Source organism: Salvia hispanica, chromosome 2 (genome assembly GCF_029641045.1).
Source record: "Salvia hispanica isolate PSC_SH4W2 chromosome 2, Shi_PSC_v1, whole genome shotgun sequence".
Classification (NCBI taxonomy): domain Eukaryota; kingdom Viridiplantae; phylum Streptophyta; class Magnoliopsida; order Lamiales; family Lamiaceae; genus Salvia; species Salvia hispanica.
Genome location: NC_142693.1, coordinates 42,919,692 through 42,937,178, shown reverse-complemented (window position 1 = coordinate 42,937,178; position 17,487 = coordinate 42,919,692).

Below are 17,487 nucleotides of genomic sequence, written 5' to 3'. Positions count from 1 at the left end.
TTTCACCCCGCATCAAAATATTCACATATTCGAATTTCACCTCCACTTCACATTTTTCAACGACTTTAACCATTCCACGACCACGTCATATTTTCCACAATATTGACTATTCAATAGCCACGTCATTGAAGTGGTCAGTTCTCTGTCCTCGATGGTTTCGCATGTGGAATTAGAGTGTATCCAACTGATCAGGAAGAGATTCCCGACCCAGCTGAGTCGTTGATACGACGACCGAGACCTGACTTCAAACAAATTTGCTCAACCCACTTCTACTGATTAGTATAGCGGAGGTAAGGGTCGAATCCCACGAGGATGGGCACGTTTAGATAACTCTGGTGACTTTCCTGGGTGTTTGGTTAGCTACCACGCTTGGGTTGAGATTTTACCTAGACAGGAAATAAGGTAATACTCTACAGACTAGTAGGCGGGAAAATAACAGACATGTGGGAGTGTTCGTGAAAATAGGGGACAAGGTGTATCAGAGACATATGGAAAGTAGACAGTTACTAAAAGAGGAAAGTTAGACAACAAGGTGTATCTGATGGCTGGGGGCTTTCTGACAAGTCTGGATAGTACCTCTGAAAAGTAGGGAACAAAAGTAAAAAGTAACTTAAAAGTAAAAGTGGACCAAATAAAGTTGATTTTGACGTTTTCTTCTTCACCAAGTATTAACATAATTCAGATAAACAGACACCATAACTAAACTACAGATTCATGAATTCAAACTCAAGATCCATCGATTAAAATGCTTAAACTTGAATTAAACGGTAAACTGCAACTTTTACTTCTACTGACTGACATGCAAGGTGGTAATCACGGCGCAGAAAAGAAACTCATGCACGAAAACTTGACTAACTTAGCTACAACTTCAATTCAACAGCTCTCGACAAGAAATAAAACTTAGAAATTGAAAGCAATAACTAAATCTAACTTCCCTAGGCAGAATGAAGCAAACTCAAACCAAAGTGACATGCGAAATAGAGACTTCATAATGTAAAAGCTGGAAATTAACAAGGTACTTCGAAAGAGCAACAGCGATGAGTGTTTGCAGAATAACTAACGATGAAAACAAGTAAACTTTAACTAAGAAAGTGATTAAGATTGTTTTTGCCACTCCGGGCGATGATACTACTATACTACTACGACGACTGGCTGGAAAGGTGGACTGATGACTTCTCCGGCAGACTCTTGGACGTCAAGTGACCATGGCTGTGGCGAGGAACGAGAGGTAGGATAATGCTAAAGGATTGATTTTCTAGAGAGAATTCTACTAAGTATGACTGTCGAGCTTGGCTTTTCCGCGCACTCTTCTCTCTCTCCAAATGGCTTCTTTTATAGGGAGGCTTGCCCTTGCTTTTAGGGTAGACTTCTCCCGCATTTTGACCTTTTTGCCCTTGTAAAATAATCATCCCAGCTATCCTCCTTTCCCATCTCGAGCCTTTTCTCTGGCATGCATTCTGGTCAGTATCGCACCCTTCTAGTGCCCTTTTTACTTGCGTCACACGAATCGTCACCTACTGGCTTGGATCCTTCAATCCTGCACACTTAAGCAACTGTTTTGCAGATAATACATGTATTTCACGACATACTGACCAGTAACCAAGGCTTAGAATACGACTTATCAAACTGCTCACACTTACCACATGCTTGTCCTCAAGCGTGAAGACAAACAAAAAGAAATAAGTCGAATTCGAGCCTGGTTACTCCCCCTGACCGACTCTACCTCGCTAGACTCAAGACTCCGACGCAAAAGAAAAGAAAACACTAACGACACAAACACATACACATATAGTTAACTTAAACACATAGAACAGGCTATATTTTCAACCACCCTTCCCCTCGAGATCAGGTGCAATCCGGCCTTAGGCAGCCTTGAACTTCTGCCACCCCCCTTTTCTTCCCCTGTCAGTATATCTGCTTGTCAAGATCACCCAATCCTAGGCCAAACACTGGGTTCACTCAGTCACTCATTCCTCACAGGGGATGTTAGGACTGTTTTCTCTCAATGCTAAACCACAGATGTTTCGGACTCAGATCTCACACGCAACTCCCGAAGGTCTTTAAGGCTTGTAATGGGGCCATTGGCTTGTAGCTTTTGGGGTAGTTGTCCCTATGGCTCTAGGGTTCAAAAGCTAACTACTTATTTTATGAGGGAGAATTGTGTGCATTCGGGCTTCTGGCTAGGGCTTCTTCTTCGGCTGGACAATTTCTGACATTGGCCTCCAACTGGTCAGTAGTTTCCTCGTGGCTTCGCCACCCTTATTCCTTCTTCCTCCCTTTTTTTGTGTGGTCAAGTATCTGCGACCATTTTCTTCAATCTTCTTCTTTGTGGCTTTGCCACCCTTATTCCTTCTTCATTTTTTGTGTGGTCAAGTATCTGCGACCATTTTCTTCAATCTTCTTCTTTCCTTGCTTTTCTTTTCTTCAACTGGTTCCTTTTGTATGTCCTCCTGGGCAGTTGCCTCCTTGCCTCATGCCTTGCACGCACACAGTTCCAGTGGCTGATGGTTTATTTCGGGGTATAAGTCAGGCTAGAAAGTGGGGTTCTAAAAGTAGTTTTTTTTTTTTTTTTTTTTTTTTTTTTTGCGAGGGGGTTTCCTACTGCCTTCAGGGTTTGCTACACGCGGTCACTTTGCCCTAGACATCATGTGGTAGTCTCTCTTCTTTTTTTTCAGTATTTAGTGGAAAGTGGTTCCACCTTAGGCCTTTAACTCACTTTTTAAGAGGGCTTTCGTGTCTGACCTAAGGGTTGGATTTTTCCTTCATACTCGCATCATCTATACTGACTAGGGGTTACTGGAGGGGGTGATTTCCGTTTTCCGGCATGTCTTATCTCCCTCAATTCCCCTCACCGTCAGTTCGAGGCAGTTGAGTTTTAAGCCCATTCATAAAACATAACACATAATTCCTAGACCTAACAAACCCTAAAAAAAAAAACTAACATGTACTGACTCAAATAACACATATATACATGTCATACTGGTCATTTGCTCCCCCCTCTCACTTCACAAGTGTCTGCCCCAGATACGGGCTGTGAAGTGAAAAGTGGGAATGGCTAGTATGACGGACACACACTTATAACAAACACATATTATATCTAAAAACTTCTCACACTTAGACTATGCAATAGGCTAATTGGGAGAGTTTCAGATATAAACATAGATGTACAAAACAGAACAAAATATTTACAAACATGATATATAAACATATAAACTCCTCACACTTAGACTACGCAGTAGGCTAAGTGTGAGGTAACATGCTCACGACTAAACACAAAGAAAAACATAATAACATATGCACCAAAGAAAAACATAATAACATAATAAAAGAAACACTAAAAAAATTAAAAAGAAAAACTAACTGGTCAGTTGGGGTGGTTCGATCAGATGTTCCTCCTGCTCCTTCGTGGTGCAGGGGTCTGTGCAGGTGGGTCCGTTGGTTCTTCATCCGCAGGTCCGGGTTGGTTGTCATCGTCCTCCTCTTGCTCATCACCTTCTTCTTCCTCAGGTCCGGTGGTTCCAGCTTCTTGTCCTCCATGTCCGCTTGGTCCAGCTTCATTGCTTGCTTTTCCTCTTGCCAACTCCTTTAGTACGCTCTCCATTAGGGCTGTCAATTTCGCCATCTCTGTCCGCGATTGTCTATTCTCCTCAGCCAGCTCAGTCACTGCCCGCTCCAGATTCTCTTGCCTCAGCCTCTGCGCTTGGTCGATCGGGGCAGCTTGCACCTCCTGGCCTTGTTGTGCCCTTCCCCCAGGGGCTTCTCCCATTGGGTAGAACTGGGGTACTCCTTCTCTGTAGTATACCAAGTTGGTGCGGACAAAGAAGGGTACATCAAATAGGCCAGGAGCGTCGACCATGTACATTGGAGACAGGTCCTCTGCCTCTGTTATGATTATGTTGTTGCGCACGAAAGCTCCTAGGATGTTGCAGAGGGACAAGTTTCTGGCTGGGTAGGTGGCTATTAGATGGCATTGGTAGGCTGTCCAAAATCCCAAGTGTAGTTTTCTTCCACGCTTAGCACACCACACTAGGTATAATTCTGTCATGGACATTCTGGCGGCTGAGTTACTCTGCCCCAGCAGGTTGTAGCCTAAGTAAAGCTGCACCAATCGTAGCATGGAATTGTTGAAGTGGGTGGATCTGGATTTTGTGGAGGCGAACTGGCCAGCATTGGGGTGGGTTAGCTCCTCCCAGGCTTCCAGGGGCTCAAATTCTATATGTCGCCTCGGTACCCCCCTCTCACGGCTTCTCCAGTCCGGACCTATAGCCTCCTCCAGGCTACACATTCCCAATCTGACAGTCCACTCTATCAAACTCATCGACAGTTCACCACCGAATATCCTAAAGGAGATTGATACCTCGTCTAGGTCTGTGGTTACTTGGAACCTAAACGTGGTGAAAAACTCCTTCGCTAATCTCACAGATATCTCCGGGTCCCTATTATCTAACAGCCACTCAAAGCCCAATGCCTCTATACTGGCCAGGAAAGAATCACGTACAGACAACTCATCCAAAGAGGGTATATGGTGTACCTTTCCGCACTAGACTTGCTTGCTACTGTCATCCTTGTCGTCAAATGCATCTTGAAGCTTTTGGGTGTCGAAGTGCTTCATGTCCTCCATAAGCTCATCGGTGAGCGTTACCCTCCACCGCCGGTACACGATCCTTTCTACCAGAGGGTGGACTAGTTCAAGGTGGTTGTCTGGGAGCTGCTGCTCGTGATAGTCTTCTCCTTCCAGAGAGATATCACTCTCTGAGTCAGAATCCTCGCTGGAAGTGTAGTCTGTGTCGCTTGATCTCTCTTTCTCTTCCGGCTCTCTGATCACTATGCTTGCATTGGCAGTGCGCTGCTTCTTCATAACTTGTTTTGTCTTGACAGGGGCTTTCCCCTTCCTCTTCCTTTCCTGAATGATCTTGGTTCCTTCGATATCCATTGCCTTTGCTTGCTCGTCGTCTTGTGTTGAGGTGTCCTCCTGGGTGGTAGGCTCGGCCACCATGCGGGTACTAGTATCACTCCTTGCTGCCTCCTCCCGACCTACTGACCTTGATGCGAGGTCCAGACCCTCAGCCATCTTGTCAGTATTCTCCTCCTGGTCAGTCGGCGTTGCTGATACTGTCCCTATTGCCAATTGGGTGTCCTCCTGGCTAGCATTCGAGGGCTCTTCCCCAGGTTTTGTAGGAGTAGTCTTCTCGTCATCACTCGAAACCTCCACTGCATCTGCTGCGGTGTTTGCTCCTGCCTTGTTGGACGTCCACTTTCCTAAACATCTCTGTGACACTCTTTGGGGTTTCTGCCTTTCCGCCTTGGGGTCGTTTTTCAACACTAGCCTCCTCTTTACTGGCTTGGGTTTAGTCACCACTGAGGCTTCCTCTTGATGTGTTTCTGGCTCTTGGCCTTCCTCCTTAGGTTGTTCTGCCTTTTCCCGTTGTTCGTCTGTCCTCTCCTCCACCGATTTGTGGACTACCTCTTCCGACTTTTCCGCTTCCTTTGTTACTTCCTCTTTCCCTACTGCCTGGGATGCGAGGTCCAGTACCTCAGCCACCCCTTCAGGGTTCACCACGATACGATCCCCTTTACCCAAAACCGCTTGAAATTCTTCCTCTGTCATTATCCCTTGCTTCCTGGCCGACTCGTTCAGATCTATCTCCTCCTCCGCTACATCGATTTTTTTCTCAGTGGCCCTAATCTCCTTTGCTTCACCTTTCTCGCTCTCTCTTGCTCCCCCTCCACTCTCCTTGTCTTCTGTTTCTCCCCAGTTAGGATCTTGATAGGCGGAAAGAGGGCTGATGTCTAGCGGCTCTGTTTGGTGTAAGAGAGAAGGGTGGGAGGGTTCTGCTTGTGCAGCAATCGTCGGGGAAATATTTTCGGACGTTGGAATTGAGGTTTTTGGGGTGGTGGTGGGTGGATTTTCTGTGGTTGTGGTTGGGGTAGGGTTTGATGTCGCCGGCATTCCTCCGGTTAAGCCAAATCCGGCTAGGGTTGCTGTCCAGTCTCTATTGGGGTCCTGTTGGCTTAGAAACGCCGCCAGTGCATCTAAAGGAACCATCGCCGGAATTTGTGTCGTCGGCGGTGGTTGTGATCGTTGTGGGCTTGGCGGCCTCGATTCGGCTGCTGGCTGGGGTTCAGACGAGGCCCCGCCGGCGGTAGATGCTCGGTTGATGGTTGCCTTCTTCTTTGCCATGGCTGTACCGGCGGTGATTTGCGGCGGTTTCTTTAGTGTGTGGTAGTTTTTCGGAGTAGGGGTTGCGGTTGTGGGAGAGAGAGTGCAGGTGAGGGTTTGTAAAGTGAAGGGGAGTAGGCGGTGGGGTGTTTTATAGGGTGGTAGGCAGTTGAGGGTTATGACCGGTTGCAGGCGGTCGTTCGGTTGAGACGCTTCATGTGGGAGGTGGTTGTGCTTGCTGGCAGCCGATTGGACGTTGCTTGTCACGTCCCTGCCTCACGCGCCTCCCAGTCTCTGCACTCGCCTGCAAAGCTGCAACACACCCAAAATTCAAACTTTACTCAACTCCCTCTTCTCAATTAGCTAGAAATAGAAAAAGTAAATAAAAGGCTCTTTAATATAATTCAGAGTTTCACCTAAGTGGCAACCTCGTGGTCAGTACGAACTCCGAATTAATATTTAAGATCCGAAAAAAATCTTTTTGTTGTTTTTCTTTCTTGTCTTAAATTAAATTACCAAATATTTACAATATTTACATCATTACTAAGGGTATTTGAAGTTTTACCTGGTCAGTAAGTACATTACATATGACGTTAACCAGGTGGAACTTCAAATCCCTTTCCTACTGGTCATTTAGATGCTCTTAAAGTGTAGTGGAATTTCTTCCACTACACACACTTCTTCATTTTCCCTATATATTTTTAATCTATGTCCATTAATGACAAAAGGTTCAGAGTTAGGGATACTCCCTGAAATCTCGACCGCTCCATTAGCACGTAATGCAGTGATAATATAAGGTCCTGCCCATTTGGATTTGAGCTTCCCAGGCATCAGCTTCAGTCTTGACTGGAAGAGTAGTACTTTCTGACCAACCTGAAGATCCTTGGTTCTCAGATTTTTGTCGTGCCACATCTTTGTTTTCTCCTTGTACCACATGGCTGAGTCGAATGACTCCAATCTGAGCTCTTCCAGCTCTTGCAGTTGCAGCTTCCTTTCCTCTTCACAGGCCTTAGCATCCACATTAACCTGTTGTACTGCCCAGTATGCTCGGTGCTCAATTCCCACTGGCAAGTGACACATTTTCCCAAAGACGATGCGATAGGAGGACATCCCTATAGGAGTTTTGTATGATGTCCGATATGCCCACAGAGCATCTTCCAACCTTATGCTCCAATCTTTTCTGGATGGGTTGACTGTCTTCTCTAAAATGCTCTTTATTTCCCTGTTTGAGATCTCCGCCTGCCCGTTGGCTTGGGGGTGGTAAGGACTGGATAGGCGGTGATGAACTCCGTACTTCTTCATCAATGCTTCGACCGTTCGGTTGCAGAAGTGAGTCCCTTGATCAGAGATGATTGCTCTTGGTATCCCAAACCGGCTGAATATATGACTCTTGAGGAACTTGGTGACTTCTTTGGATTCACAAGTGCTTGTGGCCTTGGCTTTTATCCATTTCGACACGTAGTCAACCGCCACTAAGATGTAGGAGTTCCCATAAGATGAGGGAAAAGGACCCATAAAGTCCATACCCCAGATGTCAAACACCTCACAAACTATTACTGGAACTTGCGGCATTTCATCTCTTGCGGAGATTCCACCGGTCAGTTGGCAACGGTCACAACCCTTGCATAACTCGTATGCATCTCTATTCAGGGTTGGCCAGTAGAATCCACTATCTAGCACTTTTCTGGCAGTCTTCCTAGGCCCGAAATGCCCTCCACATGCCAAGGAGTGGCAGTGCGTCAGTACATCCCGTTGCTCCCAGTCAGGAACACATCTTCTAATGACCTGGTCTGCTCCTGCCTTCCACAAGTATGGGTCGTCCCAGAAATAATACCTTGCTTCGCTCTTGATCTTCATCCTCTGAGCCTTTGTTACGTTTGGCACCATTGGCAGTTCCCCTGTTACTAAGTAGTTTGCCAAGTCCGCATACCATGGTTCCTGTCCCACTTTCTCCTTACCCTTGGTTGTTGCGTCCTGACCAGTAAGTCTCATCACTTCTTCCCAATTGATCTTCCTTGCGGAGAAAATTACTTCACATAAATGCTCTTCCGGGAATCGATCCCTTACATCTTCACTGTTCACTTCTTGTATTATTCTGCTCAAGTGGTCCGCTACCTTGTTCTCGACTCCCTTCTTGTCTTCTACCTCCCAGTCGAATTCTTGTAAAAGCAGCACCCATCTGATTAGTCGGGGCTTTGACTCCTTCGCAATGAGATACTTGATCGCCGCATGATCAGTATAGACGATGACTCTGGATCCCAGTAGGTACTGCCTGAACTTCTCGAATGAATAGACAACCGCCAACATCTCCTTCTCGGTGGTGTCATAATTTCGTTGGGCTTGATTCAGGGTTTTTGATGCATAGAATATCACGTACCTTTTTCCGTCTATCTTCTGACCCAGCACGGCCCCCACTGCATAGTCACTGGCATCGCACATCACCTCGAAGGGGTGATCCCAGTCAGGAGCCTGAATGATCGGTGCAGAAATCAATTTTTCCTTAAGGAGGTTAAAAGCAGCCTTGCAATGCTCATCGAAGACGAATTCCACCTCGTTCTGGAGAAGCCTGGTGAGTGGTTGGGCAATCTTGGCGAAATCCTTGATAAATCTTCGATAAAATCTCGCATGGCCAAGGAAACCTCTTATTCCTTTCTGATCAGTAGGGAAGGGTAGTTTGGATATGACATCCACCTTAGCTTGATCCACCTGGATTCCTTTTTCCGACACCACGTGTCCTAGGACAATTCCTTCTGTAACCATAAAGTGGCATTTCTCAAAGTTCAAGACCAGACTCTTTGCTTGACACCTTCCTAGCACCATATCCAAATGTTGCAAGCACGAGTCGAAAGAGTCTCCATAGACAGTGAAATCATCCATAAAGATCTCTATACAATCTTCAATCAAGTCCGAGAATATGCTCATCATACACCGTTGGAAAGTACCGGGGGCGTTGCATAGGCCAAATGGCATACGCCTATACGCATAGGTTCCAAACGGGCACGTGAACGTGGTCTTATCCTGGTCCTCCGGGTTCACATAGATTTGAAAGTATCCACTGTACCCATCCAAAAAGCAGAAGTACTTCCTCCCAGCCAGTCGCTCCAGCATTTGATCGATGAATGGCAGGGGGAAGTGGTCCTTCCTGGTTGCAGCGTTCAGCTTTCGGTAATCTATACACATTCGCCAACCAGTAACTAGTCTGGTGAGCACTAGTTCATTCCTTTCATTCTTAATCACCTGGATCCCTGACTTCTTGGGGACCATATGGATTGGGCTAACCCATTCATTGTCTGGCACCGAGTATATAATGCCCAGTGAGAGCAACTTCAAGATTTCCTTCAGTATCTCTTCCCGCATGTTTGGGTTCACCTTTCTTTGAGAGTCCCTATGCGCCTTGGCTCCATCCTCTAGCCTAATGTGGTGCATGCAGACGTCCGGGCTTATACCTACCAGGTCCGTAAGGCTCCATCCAATAGCCTTCTTGTTTTTGCTCAGCATGGTCAGTAGTCTTGCCTCTTGTTCTTCAGTCAACCCGCTGTTGATGATTACGGGGAATGAGTCTTCCTCTCCTAGGTAGGCATACTTAAGGGTTGCTGGCAACTTTTTCAACTCCACTTGCGGGGGTAGTGTGTCCGTAGGTAGAGGGTTCTTCTTTGAATCCTCCTCTTGTTCCTGTTCAGCATCTGATTTTTCCTCCATACTGGCCGGTACCACGGCCCCTACGGATCCTGCTAGTTCTGACTTCTGACAGAATTCCATAATTGCTTCCTCGATCTCTTCGTCAGTCAACCCTCGGCTACTGATCAGATCACACCATGAGGCTGCTTCCACATCAACCTGGGCATACACATCCAAGGCTTGGAGCTTTTCCTGCAATAATTCGGTCTCAAGAAATTCTTGGACTAGGGGGTCAATTACATCAACATAACATAGATTTTCAGAATCTATTGGTCTCTTCATGGCTTCGTTGATGTCAAAGACAAATTTCTCACCATTAAAGTCAATGCATATTGTCCCTTCGGCCATATCCACAATTGTCTTAGCCGTTCTTAAAAATGGTCTTCTAACAATATCCCGCTAGACTCCCTAGCTTCTGGTTCACTCATTTTAATGACATAAAAATCCGCGGGATAAGTAAAGTTCTGTATCCTGACCAACACATTTTCTAACACACCCTCAGGATTGATACACGACCTATCAGCCAGTTGGATTAACACCCTAGTATTTGACAATTTTACCCCTTTTAACCGATTATAAATGGATAACGGCATAACATTGATAGATGCTCCTAAATCACACATTGCATGCTCGATTTTCACATCTCCAATCGTTATGGGTAGGGTGAACATACCTGGGTCGGCTCTCTTGGGTGGTAGCTTCTCCTGTACAATGGTTGAGGCTATTCATTCCACCATGATCTTTCCATCCTCCTGGGCTTTCCCAGCTATGAACTCTTTTATAAACTTCCCCAGGGGGGCAGTCTCACGGCTTGGAGAAATGGTATGGTGACATCCAGCTTCCCAAAGATTAACATGAAATCCACAGGGTTTTCCTTCTTCCTTTTCGTCACAAACCGGTATGGAAACGGTTTTTCTCCCTTAGCCTCTCCAGTCAATCCTTGTGGATTTCCCGTTTGTGCCTCCCGGGTTCGCGGGTCTGATGTGGGTATTACCCCTCCCGGTTGCTCATTCCCAGGTTGTGTTTCTCCCTCCTTTTCTTCCACGGTAGGCTCCTTGTTTAGAAAAAACGGATCCTCCATCTGAGGCAGAGGCCTCTTGAGCTCTTCCGCTGGGATGACGTCGCTCAGCACCCCTTCTCTACTAGACTCCCCGACAGGCTTCTTGAGCTGAGGTCCGTTGTAAGCTGTTCCGGACCGCAGTGTAATCTTGCTCACATTTGCCTTTTCCGGTACATGGACTGTAGATGGGAGTTTCCCTGAGTTCCCTTCATTTCGCCCACTAAGTTAGCGAGCTGGGCCAACTGCCTGTTCATCATATCCATATTTGTCCTATGCTCCTTCTGGGCACTTTGCATTCCTTGTATTGTTTCATTACTGGACTGCAAGTCATTTTTAATGCTTTGCTGCGAGGCAAGCATTTCTCCCATCATGTCCTCCACGGACCTCCTCGACCTGTTTGGGTGATGGAATTGGCTCGAGCTCTGATGCTGGTTATACTGAGGTGGTGGGTTTGACTGGTAGCCTGAGAAATTTTGTTGGTTTTGGTTCGGTGGGTACTGGTTATACTGGGCAGGAGGGTTATACTGATCGTGGTTGTGCTGGTACTGACCTTGGTTTTGGTGGTGGGTGTTATGTTGAGGCCCTGGGTTAAATTGGTGCTGGTTTCTGGTTTTGATTGTGGTTTTGGTTTTGGTAGTTTCGCTGATGGGGTGGCACATAGGTAGGGTTCGGGTTCTGGTTTTTAGAGTTTGGTTCTGAGGATGCTGGTTTCTTCCTACCCAGTTAGACTGGTAGTCAAGGTTTGTTGGTCCGCGGTTGGGATATTGGTTCGGTTGGATGTTGGGCTGATTTGGAGCCTGATTTTGGTTCTGATTCTGATTCCCATCTCCCCATCGAAAATTTTGGTGGTCCCTCCACGGTGCATCTCTTTGTTTCCCCGGAATCCAATTGTCGTTGGAATTGTAGTAACCTGCGGCATTCGCTTGCTCCACATCCAGCGAGTTGTCCGGCTGATCATACGGTAGTGCTGGGGCTTCTTGGCCTCCAGTTGGAGAAGGTGGTGGAGTGTTCTGTTTGATTGTTGTCAGCAGTTCCTTCTTTAATTCCTCCATCTTCAAGTCCATCCGTTCCTCCTGGTCAGTAGCCGAAGCACTCGCTACCCTTTCTCTGCTGTACCCATCTCTCGCGTTGTCGTACGTCTTCTTCGCATTCAACAGCTTGCGTAGCACCTTTTTGGCTTCACTCACTCTCAACTGGGTGAAATCACCTCAGACGATGAATTTGCCAGATCCTTGGTTTCTTTGTTCATCCCCTCATAGAAGGTGTGGTGCACCTCTATCTCCTTCATGCGATGGTTGGGGCATGACTCCAGAAGGCTCATGTACTTCTCCCAGTACTCGCTCAGGGTTTCATCATATTCTTGCCTTATGCACGATATTTTCCACTTCAATGCACTTGTCTTCGAAGATGGGAAAAATTCGGCTAGGAATACTGACTTGAAGTCGGCCCATGTATTGATGGAGTCGGCTGGCAGGCGCATGAACCAAGTGTTGGCCTCTCCCTTCAAGACAAAAGGCAGGGCCTTCAGTCTGTAATCGTCCTCGCTCGCTCCTGCTGGCCGCCTCTGTGCCTTACAGATTTTGCAGAACTCATTTAAGAATTCGTATGGTCCCTCGTAGCTCTTCCCACAGTACGTCGGTAAGATTGCGATAACGTGGGGTTTCACATCACAGGCGGTCTGGCCTGGGGTGACCACTATGGCTTGTGGGGGATCTCCGTCGGCATGTGCGGTAAGTGTCGCGAGCTCGGGATCGTCCTCACCATGGTCAGCCATCCTCACTAGTGTCCTTACTGGTTGGGGTGGAAGCTCCGGGAGCTGGTACTCTAGCTCCTCTTTTTCTTCGTCGCTACTCGTGCCTAGGTCGGACAGTGCTGTCGACAGGCCAGAACGAGTGGTAACGAGTATTGTTCCTCTGGGAAGTATCCTTGGTCTCCACTGCCCAGGAGCCGAGCCACTTCTCATAAACTGAAAACAAAAAGAAAAGAAAAATTATAAACAGTATGTACACCAAAAAGATCACACACAATAACAGGTATGAACGCCATCCATCCCCGGCAACGGCGCCATTTTGAAGTGGTCAGTTCTCTGTCCTTGATGGTTTCGCATGTGGAATTGGAGTGTATCCAACTAATCAGGAAGAGATTCCCGACCCAGCTGAGTCGTTGATACGACGACCGAGACCTGACTTCAAACAAATTTCCTCAACCCACTTCTACTGATTAGTATAGCGGAGGTAAGGGTCGAATCCCATGAGGATGGACACGTTTAGATAACTGTGGTGACTTTCCTGGGTGTTTGGTTAGCTACCACGCTTGGGTTGAGATTTTACCTAGACAGGAAATAAGGTAGTACTCTACTGACTAGTATGCGGGAAAATAACAGACATGTGGGAGTGTTCGTGAAAATAGGGGACAAGGTGTATCAGAGACATATGGAAAGTAGACAGTTACTAAAAGAGGAAAGTTAGACAACAAGGTGTATCTGATGGCTGGGGGCTTTCTGACAAGTCTGGATAGTACCTCTGAAAAGTAGGGAACAAAAGTAAAAAGTAACTTAAAAGTAAAAGTGGACCAAATAAAGTTGATTTTGACGTTTTCTTCTTCACCAAGTATTAACATAATTCAGATAAACACAAACACCATAACTAAACTTCAGATTCATGAATTCAAACTCAAGATCCATCGATTAAAATGCTTAAACTTGAATTAAACGGTAAACTGCAACTTTTACTTCTACTGACTGACATGCAAGGTGGTAATCACGGCGCAGAAAAGAAACTCATGCACGAAAACTTGACTAACTTAGCTACAACTTCAATTCAACAGCTCTCGACAAGAAATAAAACTTAGAAATTGAATGCAATAACTAAATCTAACTTCCCTAGGCAGAATGAAGCAAACTCAAACCAAAGTGACATGCGAAATAGAAACTTCATAATGTAAAAGCTGGAAATTAACAAGGTACTTCAAAAGAGCTACAGCGATGAGTGTTTGCAGAATAACTAACGATGAAAACAAGTAAACTTTAACTAAGAAAGCGATTAAGATTTTTTTTGCCACTCCGGGCGATGATACTACTATACTACTACGACGACTGGCTGGAAAGGCGGACTGATGACTTCTCCGGCAGACTCTTGGACGTCAAGTGACCATGGTTGTGGCGAGGAACGAGAGGTAGGATAATGTTAAAGGATTGATTTTCTAGAGAGAATTCTACTAAGTATGACTTTCGAGCTTGGCTTTTCTGCGCACTCTTCTCTCTCTCCAAATGGCTTCTTTTATAGGGAGGCTTGCCCTTGCTTTTAGGGTCGACTTCTCCCGCATTTTGACCTTTTTGCCCTTGTAAAATAACCATCCCAGCTATCCTCCTTCCCCATCTCGAGCCTTTTCTCTGGCATGCATTCTGGTCAGTATCGCACCCTTCTAGTGCCCTTTTTACTTGCGTCACACGAATCGTCACCTACTGGCTTGGATCCTTCAATCCTGCAGATAATACATGTATTTCACGACATACTGACCAGTAACCAAGGCTTAGAATACGACTTATCAGTCATATATTCAACAAGGTTGACTATTCAACTCAAACTCAACTTCATATCGCAATTAGGTCACAAAGAATATTGCAATAAATCACTCATCATTTAATCCACATATATCATAGCATTAAAAGCATTTAATGCAAAAAATTTCACGTCTCAAAAATTAGGGTTCGAAAAAGTGTGATGTTACATCCTACCACTCTTAAAAGAAATTTTGTCCCGAAATTTTGTACCTTCATGGGAAGAGTTCCGGGTACAGTTCCATCATCTTATCTTCGAGCTCCCACGTGGCTTCCTCATATTCGTGGTTTATCCAAAGTACTTTTACACTGGCAATAGATTTGTTCCTTACTCATAGTGAATCACATGTTTCGGGTCGCTCCTCGTAACTCAAATTCGGATTCAAAGCAACTTACTCATAGTGAATCACATGTTTCGGGTCGAACACGTACTTCCGCAACTGCGACACATGAAAGACGTTGTGTACGTTCCCAAGGTTTGGCGGTAGCGCTAATCGATAGGCTACGGGTCCTACTCCTTCAAGAATTTCATAAGGACTGATAAAACGTGGTTTCAACTTTCCTTTAACACCGAAACGCGTTATCCCTTTCGACAGGGATACCTTGGGAAAAACCTTGTCGCCGGCTTGAAATTGCAAGTCGGTCCGTCGGACATCAGCGTAAGACTTTTTCTGTCTTGGGCTTCCTTCATTCTCACACGGATTTGTTGAACAATTTCAATCATCTCCTCGATTGCGTCGGGTCCGAGTACCCTTCGTTCGTCAACTTCATCCCAGTAGAGCGGTGATCTACACTTTCTTCCATATAATGCTTCATATGGCGCCATGTTAATCGTTGCTTGAAAGTTGTTGTTGTTAGCAAATTCAATCAGCGGTAGTGCGGTCTCCCAACTTCCGCCTCGGTCGAGCACCACGGCTCTTAGCATATCCTTGAGAGTTTGTATCGTCCTCTCGGATTGCCCATCGGACTGCGGGTGAAACGCCGTGCTAAAGTTCAATCGTGTACCAAGCTCGCGCTGTAGACTAATCCAAAATTTTGAAGTGAACTTCGGGTCACGATCAGACGTAATCGTCACTGGGACTCCATGCAATCGCACGATTTCTTTTATGTAGATACGAGCTAGTCTGTCCGATCCATGAGTTATAGGAATCGGTATGAAATGCGCACATTTGGTGAGTTGTTCTACAATCACCCAAATGGCGGTGTTTCCTTTGAGGGTCTTTGGAAAGGCCGTCACGAAATCCATGGTGATGTGCTCCACTTCCACTCTGGTATTTCCAACAGTTGTAATTTTCCATACGGTCGTTGATGTAAAGCCTTCACCTGTTGGCAGGCTAAGCAACGCTCCACAAATGTCGCGATATCCCTCTTCATGCCATTCCACCAAAATGACTTCTTCAAGTCTTGGTAAATCTTCGTGCTTCCAGGGTGAGCAGTGTATGGAGTCTCATGAGCTTCACTCATGATTTCGTTCTTGAGTTCCTCGTTGTCGGGCACGCATAGTCTTCCTTCAAAGATGAGAGCATTATCGGACTCCTCGCTAAAATTTCTCGATTTGCCCGTTCTCACTTCCACTCAAATCTCTTTGAGATTCGCATCCATTCGTTGCGCTGCAACGATTCTTGTTTTCAAGTCTGGCTCCACCACTAAGGTGGCGATTCGTCCTTCCACAGTTCCAGGTGCCCTTATCACTTCCAATCGCAATTTACTAAACTCTCGTATCAAACTTTCCTCTTCCGTCAGGAAAGCTAGTTGCGAATGGTCCTTTCGGCTCAAAGCATCTGCCACCACATTTGCTTTGTCGGGGTGGTAATTGATACCACAATCGTAGTCCTTCACTAGTTCGAGCCACCTTCGTCGTCGCATGTTTAAGTCCTTCTGCTCGAAGAAGTATTTCAAGCTCTTGTGGTCCGTAAAGATTTCACATCGAACTCCATAGAGATGATGCCTCCAAATCTTTAGGGCATGTACCACTGCTGCTAACTCCAAATCGTGTGTTGGGTAATTCAACTCGTGTGGTCTCAACTGTCGTGACGCGTAGGCGATCACCTTGTTGTTTTGCATCAACATGCATCCTAGTCCAACCTTCGAAGCATCGGTGTAAACTACGTAGTTCACTCCAGACTCTGGCACAGCTAAAACTAGCGCGGTGGTCATTTTCTCCTTTAGGAGCTGAAAGCTTGCTTCACATGATGGGGTTTGGTGCCCCTTGCACAGCGGAAGACTTGTACAAAACAAATAAATCAGATAGGATCTATTAGACCGATTATGCGATTAATCAATTCACATGTTAAACAGATAATTGCATGCTAGAATGCAAATAATACATGCTTAGAAAATATAAATCCTAAACATGAATTCTACGGTTTAGAGTTACCGATTTGATTCTCCAAAGAATCGTCGATTGCTTGCGCCTTCTCCACGTGATGATCTTCAATACTAGACCATGGATCTTTTCTCTGGTTCCTGAACTGTATTCCAATATCAGTGTGGGCTGATCTTACTAGAATACTAGGACTTAAATAAAGAAGACAGAAGAAATCCTTTTTGGAAAAGGAGTGGAATTCGAAAATTCCTACAGCTGGGGAGCTGAAATTTTCGAAAATTACAAAATAATGAAATTGTGATTATTCTGTCTCCTTTATTCTCCTATTTATATTAAGTTCCTTATTGGCCCAGACAGGGATCTATGGAAGGTTTTGGATATGGGCTCGCCCAATTAGCTTTTTACTAATTAAATTGAACCCCAATTTAATATAAGCTTATATTGGAATATTACGAGCAGCCACTACAGAAGTAATATTGTACTCCCCATCCAAATCCGAAATTACAAGTAATCCGGGGTTCCATTATTTATATTATTTATTTCCCGCGCTTAAGATATAAATGTCCATTAATTAATTAATGTCTGCTATGGACTTAATTAATTAACATCTTATTAATTCCAAGAGTGGACTTAGCAAGAAACACTTATTTATTATTCATAGAGTAATAAAACTCTAACTGGCCAGTTTCCCGAATAATAAAACC